This window comes from Euprymna scolopes, chromosome 9 (genome assembly GCF_053919585.1).
Source record: "Euprymna scolopes isolate OS-2025 chromosome 9, ASM5391958v1, whole genome shotgun sequence".
Lineage (NCBI taxonomy): Eukaryota > Metazoa > Mollusca > Cephalopoda > Sepiida > Sepiolidae > Euprymna > Euprymna scolopes.
Genome location: NC_136490.1, coordinates 24,354,789 through 24,367,182, shown reverse-complemented (window position 1 = coordinate 24,367,182; position 12,394 = coordinate 24,354,789).

Genomic DNA, 12,394 nt, shown 5'->3' with positions numbered 1-12,394 from the left:
CTGCGGTATAGTTACTGCTTACAACAGTACGTTTGTCAAAGTCAAGTAATATCTGACGACGAGATCTTTCTCGAAATATTATATCCAGACCGACTTTCCCAGGTGACCACTGTGCAAATATAAATATACTGCGTATATGAAATATGAATATGTACACATGTATTTATAAGTTGTATTAATAAATTTCTCACCTGCTTCAGCTTGGGTCTTTCCGTTACTTCTGCATTGTACCGCCTTCTACAATTCTATTTAACTACATACTATACAATGCATCAAGCAAACTACACCCACCTCTTATATATATATATATATATATATATATATATATATATATATATATATATATATATATATATATATACAAGTTAGAAAAGCATTTAATCAAAGGCATGAAAATTGTAAAACAAAATATTTTTACTATGGGCTTTAAAAATAATGGTACAATATACAATTTGAAATTTATTTATCTTCAAAATGCATTCTTATAAATTTGACAAAGTAAGGTATAAAAGACACATTTTAAAAACAATAATTGAAAATGTTATATCTATATCATTAATTGGTAGACGAAAGATAATGTTTTTAAATTGCAATAAAATATACATTTCATAAAATAAATCCAAGGTATTTTTTTTATTCAATTTGAATTAAATTTGTATACCTTACTTTGTAAAATTTATAAAAGTGCACTTAGAAGATAAATAAATTTCAAATTGAATCTTGTACCTTTATTTTAAAAGCCTATAGTAAAACATTTGGTTTAGCAATTTTCATGCCTTGGATAAAATGTTTTTCTAACTTGTATCTTATCTTTGTAAGCTTATATTTTAAAACGCTCCATCTTTCTATTTCAGTTTGTGTTTCTCCTCACACCACAACTCATTTTTGAAACCCCTGTTTGTATTATTACAGGACTGAATATTCTCTCTTTTTCAGTGTGTATTTCTCCTCACACCACAACTCATTTTGCCAACCCCCTCTTTGTATTATTACAGGTCTGAATATTCTATCTCTTTCAGTTTGTATTTCTCCTCACACCACAACTCATCTTTGCAACACTCTCATTTGTATTATTACAGGTTTGAATATTCTATCCGTTTCAGTTTGTATTTCTCCTTACGCCACACCTCCTTTTTTGCAACACCCTCTTTGTAATACAGGTCTGAAAAATGAGAAAATCTGATTTTTTTAAATAAAATTTTAAAACAACATTTTTAGATTAATTTTTTTTAAATTCTTTCTGAATAGAAACTCCTTAAAATTTAATAAGGAACATATTTCATATAGGTTTCATTTACAAATATTCAGTACATAACGGGAAAAATAGAGATGAAAATTTCAAAATGAATGTATAACTGGTTACGGTCAATAGTAGTGCTCGCCAGCGAAAATCTTTGTTTTTGTTATTCTATCATTATTATTAAAAACATTTTGTGTCCTTCTCTTTCGAGCAGGGAAGAATATATATATATATATATATATATATATATATATATATATATATATATATATATATATATATATACTAGCAAAAGTACGCGTTGTTGATTGGGTTCAAAAACAGCCTACAGAAAATGGACCGTGATTGGTGAACCTATGATAGGTTATGTAAAGGAGGAGGTTGTAAAGGGATAGATTTTCTACTCAAAAATTTCCCCCTAAGCAAAATATGATGAAAGTAAAGATAATTTTCACGAAAATATATTTTTTATATGTTTCCATTCGTAGCCAAGAGTGACCAACAAAATGATGTTTGCTTACAAAGGGAAAATGTTATATATATAATAATATAAATATACAAGAAATAAATGTTACCATAGTCAATAAAAGTTACTTTTATGGTAGAAAAGTTCATTGGTTTGTATTTTTAAGTAGTTTGTAAAAAGATTTTTTTTTAATTCACGAAACGGTTTAAAAAAATCAAAATGGCAGCGACTTTGAAATGGACAGCCCCGTTTTCAATTTGAAAGAGGGGCACCTGAGCATTCTGTGTTAACAATTTAAGAGAGTTTCGTCAACGTAACGAATACTTATAAACATATTTCAATGTTTTCCGTTATTTTGTGCTTAAGGAATATTCGATTATGGCATGTGTAGTTTATATAAAAATTCATTTAAGTAGTTATCGCCTCAAATTTCATTTTAATTTCAGTTCGCTGAAATTATTACAAGTAAAGAACATTGAAAACTATTTCAAAACAAAAAAAATACATGAACTGAACTTTTATTGACTATGGTAACATTTATTTCTTGTATATTTATTTTTTCGGGTAGTCGTTTGTTGGCTTTTCTGCTAAACACTCTTACTAAATAATATCGACGAAATATCGACAAACAAAGAAACAAAAACAGTTTTGAAAAGTAATGAAGCTTTACTTACTTTAGTAAAATAATCCGAAACAGCAAAATGGGATATTAAAAAGTAAGAACGTTATTACTTTAGTATTTTAAAGCAAAGAATCGATATAAATATGAATAAGAAGTAAATGGCGCCCTTTTCAAGCAGAACAGCTTCGTTTCAGTTTTAGAGTATTTAACGGTATAGTATTGCGTCGTCTGATTCAGTGTTGTACTATTGTAATGTACAGAACACAGTGAAAGGGTTGTAATCAACTGAATTCCTTCTAGTACACTGACAAAAAAGCTTAAACAGATATATAAATAAAAATAAAAAGGTTATGTAAATGTTTTTAAAAAGATACGTAATCACGTGAGCAGGATTTTTTAAAATTCTTATAACAACAAGATTCTTATTTTTTATTATTTATCTATTTTTGCAAGAGTGCTACGTGCAAGTGGAGAAGAAAAAAACAGAGTGATACAAAATTTGTGTCGAGAATTTTCTAAAGTTCCGACTTTTATTTTTTTTGGCTTTCACTTTAATAAGAACGTGAATTTATGAGGTGAATTTATTCGACACAATATGATTCAACTAAAAAAAAATAAATAAAAGCTAACGTGAATTAAGATTAAGTTTAAGGTATTATTGTGGACCCTCACCCCTTAAAAAAACCTTGTTAAACTTTGTGACATATTTACATTCTATGGAGGTCAGGCGCGAACGAACACCTAATAATTTTATTAACCATATTTTTTCAAACTGAAACATAATTATCAAAAAATACTTACGCAGATAGATATGAAAAGTCTTTATTATAGTTTGTGCCTATTTCCATTCTATGGAGGCCAGGCGCGAACGCAGACCCCACGATTTTATTATACCATCCCTATTTAAGTTGAAACATACTTATCAAAGTATTCTTATGTACATCTATATCAAAACCCTTGTAAACGTCTTTTTTTCATTTTTTTATTTCCATACTTTGGGGGCCAGGCGCGAACGAAGACCCAACTATTTTTTATGACCCAACGTTCTGCCAGATCAAACATACCCATTCCTGATCCTCGATGCACTTTCTATCATTAGATGCAATAAGTTTTTTTTAAAAATAGTCCCCCATATAGGAGCCTAATCGTGTCCAGACACACACACACATACATACAGACGTTCACCTTTATATATATATATATATATATATATATATATATATATATATATATATATATATATATATTAAATGAATAAAAAAGTAATACGAAAAATAAATAAATGTTTACATCTTTTCTGTATTTATTTCCCGTGTATTGACGTGTAGGAATACAAAAGGTTTTTGAAAAAAAAAAAAACAAAGAAAAAACAAGAATGTTTCCTTCGAAAGGTTGGTCGAAAATTATGTGCTTTTGAAGGAAAAATTCTTGTTTTTTTTTTAAAGACTTTTTGCATTCTTGCACGTAAACTCGCAGGAAATAAATACAGAAAAGATATAAACATTTATATATTTTTCGTATTGATTTTTATTCATACATATTTAAATATATTAAAAAGGAACATACGTGGATACAACATGCAATTAGGAATATATATATACATATATATATATATATATATATATATATATATATATATATTATATACAAGTTTTTTGTTGTTTGGTCTTTTTTTTCTAATAACCTAATTTTTCATCAAGGCCCGAAGCCCACTCGACCTTACTAGGAATTTGTTGATTCTGGTCGAATTAAGTGTAAATGAATTTGTCGCGTAGACAATGAGAGAAAACCCTGATGACTGGTAACAATTGCTGAAACCGGGAAGAATTTGATTACTGAAGAGGACAGTTACACACAAAAATGTTTAACAATGAACTTGAACCCGACCATGTCAGCTGTGAAGCAGTTCTGTGCTATTTGTGTTCGATTGAATCGTAGGTTTTGAAAAGAAACTCTGATCATGTGTCTACCGTTCAGCTCTAGGTAGATGGACTAAGAAAGGTAAAACCTTTACCGTAGTTAATATTAGACGTGGTTTTACTGTACAGAAAAGAACATTCCTCACTAGATTGTGAAGCTGATTTTGGACTGAGAGATGAAAGAAAGACTTCAAAATCTAATGAATTTTCTTCTCTGTAGCTTTGTTCTAAAATAGAGATCTTGATAGTTTTCTCTATTCTGTCGGTATTTTCATGGTAGGTGCCCGACTAACTGTTAATATTTTGTACTCTTCCCCCTGCAAAATACTCGCAGTAAAAACTCGTCTAGTTACAACCACTATATTTTTCAATTTCTTCATCTCTGTATCTGAAGTTAAGTGGAAATTCTGTTAGCAAGAATTCCTTTCAAAGAGCTCTTCACCTGCCTAACAGAACAATTCGGGACTGCTTTCCAGCTGACTACTACATACTTGTTTGAAAGTATCTTTTGGTGAGTTATTGTCTATAATCTTCAATATACTTTTACTAGCCTCCGACCTGGTAAACTCATTAACACTTATTCTCGAATAGCTTACTGTCTTGATAAGCTGTAACTCACTGTAACGAACAAGTAACGTTAAATGTATCCAGAATATGTTTGTTAACATTATTTTTATTCATTATATACTAGCAGGGATATCTGGCGTTGGCTGGTAAAAAAAGTATAATATATTTCTATCAAAACTTCCATCTCCTTCGCATTCGATTTCCTCCATCCTCTCAACATCCCTCCTTTTCTCTGTCTTGCCCATTCCTCTCTCTGGACAAGCACACATATACACGCACTGTTGTGAATTATTTGACGTATGAGCTGGCACAAGGTAAAATTATTTATCTTTACTTTCCTTATGTAATGTGACCCAACACTTTTTAGCATCACAAAGTACACACATGATAGGAAAGAACTTCCACTCCTTTTATTTGTAGCAAATAAATTTATTTCCATATTATCCCGCCAAGCATGGATTCTCCGCCTGTCACGTAATCGTTTTCTCGAACGTGTCCTCGAACGTCATCATCATCGTGATCATTTTCTAAGATGTTCTCTCTCCTTACCGTAATGTCATTTCGCTCGGGACTCGGTATTTGCATGTAGCCGTCCAAGTAATCTTACATATATGAAAATGCTAGAAAACAGATCCCAAAACCTGGTGAAACTTGTATCAGTTTCGAATCATAACTTTTCTAAATCTCAGATATTTATCTGAGGCGCTACGTTTCACAAAAATAACAGCTTTATTGCTGTTTATTTCGTAGTTTTCGTGTTTTACATGGACATATAAAAATACACACACACACAGAACTTCTACTTATAAAATATTTTTTTACGTTCTAAAGATACAAGTCCCGCATTCTGTATTGTACATATTTATAATGCCTCCCCACGGGACAGCGTTAGACACCAGAGTCGTTTTTTAACGCGGAGAAAAGGTACAAAAATAAAAAAAATTGTCTCAGTCGTGAGGGACTGTTCCTTCACCGAAAGAGAACAAGAAATGGAAGTGCAGCATCTGAAGAACAGATACTATACTTTGATCTTGACCAAAAGTAATCGCATTCTATATTGTAATTGACTTTTGCAAGGAAACAAACATGGATTATGTTTAAATCGTGATACCAAGGACATAAAGAAATGTTCCTATTTCAAACTAATATAACAAAACTATTTAGACGAATGAAATTAACAGCTCATTTAATATTCTTTAAATGATTCGCACACTATTCTAATTTTGGTTGATACGTTTACAACATTTCCGCCTGTGTAACCTTCGATTTTTTAAAGATGCATATTTTCAACTTGGGATAAGGGACGGACCGATTAAAAGCTTGAATAAACAAACTAAATAAAAGCTTTTTGGAGGTTGAAGGGCAAATCCTTCACTGCGTGCGATAGTAATTATAAGTGACGTAATAATCAATTATTATACTCTTCTAACATTTATAATTGACGGAATTAGTAAAACCTACCCCGTGGGTTGAATAAAGGGCTCGGTTCGGAATTTCGTACAGGTTTTGGTGTTCGGCATAAAGATTCTCAAGTTCAACGAAATGCATGCGAGGAAAGTCGGAGGTTACATCAACCTAATGATGTGAGCATTACAAGCAAGATTAAACGGATAGTCTAAATAATATAATTTATCAATCTTCGCATGAAAACATTCGTACATAAAACGAAGTAAAGTTGGAAATAAAACATATGGATATAATAGTAACTAAAACGCTTCGTATACTGACATCTTAAGAGTTTTTTAAACTGACATATTTTACGATATAAATAAATTACAATTTCTATACCCATGCAGTACAAGACTGGGCTATTGCCAAAATCGTCCGTGAGATTTACGGAAAACGTCTGAGTTGCCGAAACGCTGAGCGCCTTAACTCTAATACAAAAAAAAACCATCATAAAGAAAACAATTTGTTTCCGATCATAAGTTTATTACATATATAATGCATCTAAATATTAATATCTAGTTAAACCAGAAAACCAATATCCATTTGTTCAGCATTCGACGTCATTCAACGTCAGAGGTCAGAATCTGGGCTGATTTCTTCCACTTGCTTTTTTTTTCTGGAAACCTGGCATCCTCTGGTATTTTTTAAACTTCAATTCCCAAACCTGTCCATCCCGGCATCGCGTGACGCCATTATTTAATATTAGTAGCGGATGAAGCCCAAGGACATATAGCATGCTAGAAGGGATTTTGCCTGGAGTTAGGAGAAGTCAATTATGAGAAAACTTTGTTTAAACAATAACGAGACATCATATTAAAATTTCCATGGTCCTGGATATGACCTTAAACTATATCCGATGGTAAAGACCAGCTTGCGGGCTTTGCGGAGTGTGGAACCACCCTTTACTTGCCATTGCTGCCAGGTCCACTCTGACCCGGAGTGGTAGTACCTGTTAGGGTCCCAAATATGGGTTAAATAGAAAATGACTTAAAAATATATATATATTTCATTTTAAAAAATTCCTTAAAAAAGCAACTATATTCTATTAAAATATTTTCTTCAAAATAACTGAATTTGGCATTAAATAACATGAAAAGGGTTGATATGCCATAAAACAAAAACAACCAAACCAAACAATTTCCATCTGAAAAATGCCAGTAATTATGCATTTTTCTCACAATCACTGCGGAAGAAGATTATCCATGAAATAAAATAAATAACATTTAGTGTTTAAAATTTTCTTTGTGTTTGTTATATGCTAGAACAATAAGTAGAAACTGATGAAAACCTGCGGCCAGAAAACCTTCGACCAGAATCAACAACTTGCTAGTAAAAATGTTCATTAAATTAGCATCCTCAACTAAATATCCCTCCCTAAGATTTAAACTATTCAAATGATTACATGCGAACAGCCTGAAAAACATGTACAAAAACAAGATAAAAAAGAATTATTTGGGAGATCAGAGCTTTAGTTTATTCAGAGCGAGGAATAAGTATACATTTACGTTAAAAGGGTCCTCTGTAAACGGCCATTGTAATTATTTCGTTAACCAATTGTATTTTACCATTAATTCCAAGTTCCACTAGAAAAGTTTAAAAAATTACAGATACTATCCTAAAACGTAGCTTTAATAACGCACAGAATATATACTTAATGGCAAAAAACGGAATTGTAGTAAAATTCCCTAAAATGTTAGAATGTGCCAGATATTAGAGGTCATTTTACGTTAAATGAGCATGAAAATTGCCCTTCTTCTCAAGTTTCAAAAGAAATAGTTTTTTCGAGTAAATACAGCATACCAATTTATTTTGTTGGTTGGAGGAGGCGGTAATTGAGAGTGTTAATCTACAAGAATACCAAGCATTCATATAATTTCACGATCTTACACAGCTACCTAAGAAATTAACAAATCAACAAACCATATGTTCGATTTGACGCTGGCAATGGGTTAGTCCTACGCACAAATATATGCTGGTGCCACAATAAAAAACACACCACACCCACGAATAACGTGCATAATAAATGAGAAACAAACAAAAAAAAAACAAAGAGAAAAAAACCCCAAGTGAACCTTGAATGAAAATATGAATATTTACAAAAGCCATAATCAATAACAGATTTTTACATGTTTGTTAATTTAAACTGTAAGAAAAAGAAGACAACAGCGATTTACGTTTTCTTGTACATGCAAGTGGTTATTATTTCTTGTATATATACTATATATACTATTTCTTGTATATAAATGCATGTGGTTATTATTTCTTGTATATATGCTATATATACTATTTCTTGTATATAGATGCATGTGGTTATTATTTCTTGTATATATATTATATATACTATTTCTCGTATATAGATGCATGTGGTTATTATTTCTTGTATATATATTATATATATTATTTCTTGTATATAAATGCATGTGGTTATTATTTCTTGTATATATACTATATATATTATTTCTTGTATATAGATGCATGTGGTTATTATTTCTTGTATATATACTATATATACTATTTCTTGTATATAGGTGCATGTAGTAATTATTTCTTGTATATATACTATATATACTATTTCTTGTATATAGATGCATGTGGTTATTATTTCTTGTATATATACTATATATACTATTTCTTGTATATAGGTGCATGTAGTTATTATTTCTTGTATATATACTATATATACTATATATACTATTTCTTGTATATAGATGCATGTGGTTATTATTTCTTGTATATTTACTATATATACTATTTCTTGTATATAGGTGCATGTAGTTATTATTTCTTGTATATATAATATATATACTATTTCTTGTATGTATACTATATATACTATTTCTTGTATATAGGTGCATGTAGTTATTATTTCTTGTATATATACTATATATACTATTTCTTGTATATAGATGCATGTGGTTATTATTTGTTGTATATATACTATATATACTATTTCTTGTATATATACTATATATACTATATATACTATTTCTTGTATATAGGTGCATGTAGTTATTATTTCTTGTATATATACTATATGTACTATTTCTTGTATATAGATGCATGTGGTTATTATTTCTTGTATATTTACTATATATACTATTTCTTGTATATAGGTGCATGTAGTTATTATTTCTTGTATATATAATATATATACTATTTCTTGTATGTATACTATATATACTATTTCTTGTATATAGGTGCATGTAGTTATTATTTCTTGTATATATATACTATATATACTATTTCTTGTATATAGATGCATGTGTTTATTATTTCTTGTATATATAATATATATACTATTTCTTGTATGTATACTATATATACTATTTCTTGTATATAGGTGCATGTAGTTATTATTTCTTGTATATATAATATATATACTATTTCTTGTATGTATACTATATATACTATTTCTTGTATATAGGTGCATGTGGTTATTATTTCTTGTATATATACTATATATACTATTTCTTGTATGTATACTATATATACTATTTCTTGTATATAGGTGCATGTAGTTATTATTTCTTGTATATATACTATATATACTATTTCTTGTATATAGGTGCATGTAGTTATTATTTCTTGTATATATACTATATATACTATTTCTTGTATATAGATGCATGTGTTTATTATTTCTTGTATATATAATATATATATACTATTTCTTGTATATAGGTGCATGTAGTTATTATTTCTTGTATATATACTATATATACTATTTCTTGTATATAGGTGCATGTAGTTATTATTTCTTGTATATATACTATATATACTATTTCTTGTATATAGATGCATGTGTTTATTATTTCTTGTATATATAATATATATATACTATTTCTTGTATATAGATGCATGTAGTTATTATTTCTTGTATATATGCTATATATACTATTTCTTGTATATAGATGCATGTGTTTATTATTTCTTGTATATATAATATATATATACTATTTCTTGTATATAGATGCATGTAGTTATTATTTCTTGTATATATACTATATATACTAATTCTTGTATATAAATGCATGTGGTTATTATTTCTTGTGTATATACTATACATACTATTTCTTGTATATAGATGCATGTGGTTATTATCAATCATGGCAAAAAAAAATGAACGCCATCGTATGAGTTTGTACATATGGCCATGACTATAAAAAGCAGATAATTAAAAGAAAAAGAGAAAAAGAGCCGAATTAATAAAATATAATTATTATGAAATAAGATAATTTTATCTAAATTAAAATTCTTAAGCTTACGTTTTGAAACAACGCAAAGTAAAAATGAACCCAAACATTTATTATTTTAAAATAAAAAGTAACAACGATCATAACGCCTTCTCAATATTTGAAACAGTTTGAGCATCGTTTTGTTTTTCTCATTCTTTGTGGCATGATGCTGCTACTAAAAGAAAAGTAAAGTAAATTCCCTGTTTTGTTAAACGGTGATATTTTCAACTGTCCAGAATAAGAGAGACACATTAGCCCGCGTGAAATGTATGATTCAAGGTTCCCTCCGTGTTATAAACGTTGTTTAAATAGAAATGAAAATACGTAAGTTTACTATTAGAAAATAATATACACAGCAAATTCAAAAATAAATAAACATTTATTTGTTTTATATCAAAATTTCCGAAAATTATAGCGGTTTCCGGTTTCGGAACAGTCCGAGAGTTTTCTGTTATTTTCTTCTTTTTCGTACTGGATATTTGTAAAATGTCACCATTTAACAACACTCGGAACTCACTTTACCCTTTGCCACGAAAAGGAGAAAATTAAAAGTAGAAAAAAAAATCAAACTGTTTAAAATCCTGAAAAAGACGCTATGATCGTCGAAAAATCATTTTAATCGAATAAATGTTATTTATTTTGTAAAAGAATGTGTTGTATATTGGTTTCTACTCGTAAAGCCTCGTATGTAAATTACAATTAAAACAATGCTTATATCAGGGTAAAACTGTCAATATATATATATATATATATATATATATATATATATATATACATATATATATATATATATATATATATATATATAAACTTAAGGTTTTGTACATAACTATAAAATATTCTGCTTGTGCCTCCCTTATTTACTCCATACTTTACGCTTTGAAGTTCAATATTTGAAGGCCAAACTTCAAAAAAAAAAAAAAAAAACAATCCGTAGACCAGGATATGAGGTATGCCATTTAATGTATTCTTTTTTTAAAAGTAATATTAATAATAATAATAATAATAATAATAATAATAATAATAATAATAATAATAATAACAATAATGGTGATGATGATGATGCTGATGATGATGAAGATTATAATAATAATAATGATAATAATAATAATTATAATAATAATAATAATAATAATAATAATAATAATAATGATGATGCTGATGATCATGAAGATAATAATAATAATCACGATGCTACTGATGATGAAGATAATAATAATAATGATGATGATGAAGAAGATGATAATAATAATAATAACATTATTATTATTATAATTATTATAATAATAATTATAATTATTATTATTATTATAATAATGATGATGATGATGATGATGAAGATGAAGATTATAATAATAATAGTGATGATGATGATGAAGATGATGATAATAATAATAATAATAATAATGATCGTGATGATGATGATGAAGATGCTAATAATAATAACAATAATGCTGATGATGAAGAAGATAATAATAATAATAATAATAATAATAATAATAATAATATATGATAATAATAATAATTATAATAATAATATATGATAATAATAATAATATATGATAATAATAATAATAATAATAATAATATATGATAATAATAATATATGATAATAATAATAATAAAAATAATAATAATAATAATAATAATAAAAATAAATAAATAATAATAATAATAATAATAATAATAAAAATAAAAATAAAAATAAAAATAATAATAATAATAATAATAATAATAATAATAATAATAATAATAATAATAATATATGATCATTGTTTTAATAGTGGTAGTAAATAACTCGTAGTAATTTAACAAAAACAGAAAAGAAATCAGCAAAACGTTACGTGAAAAAAGAAACATTAAAAAAACTAGGTGAAATAAAGAATATTGTCTGCC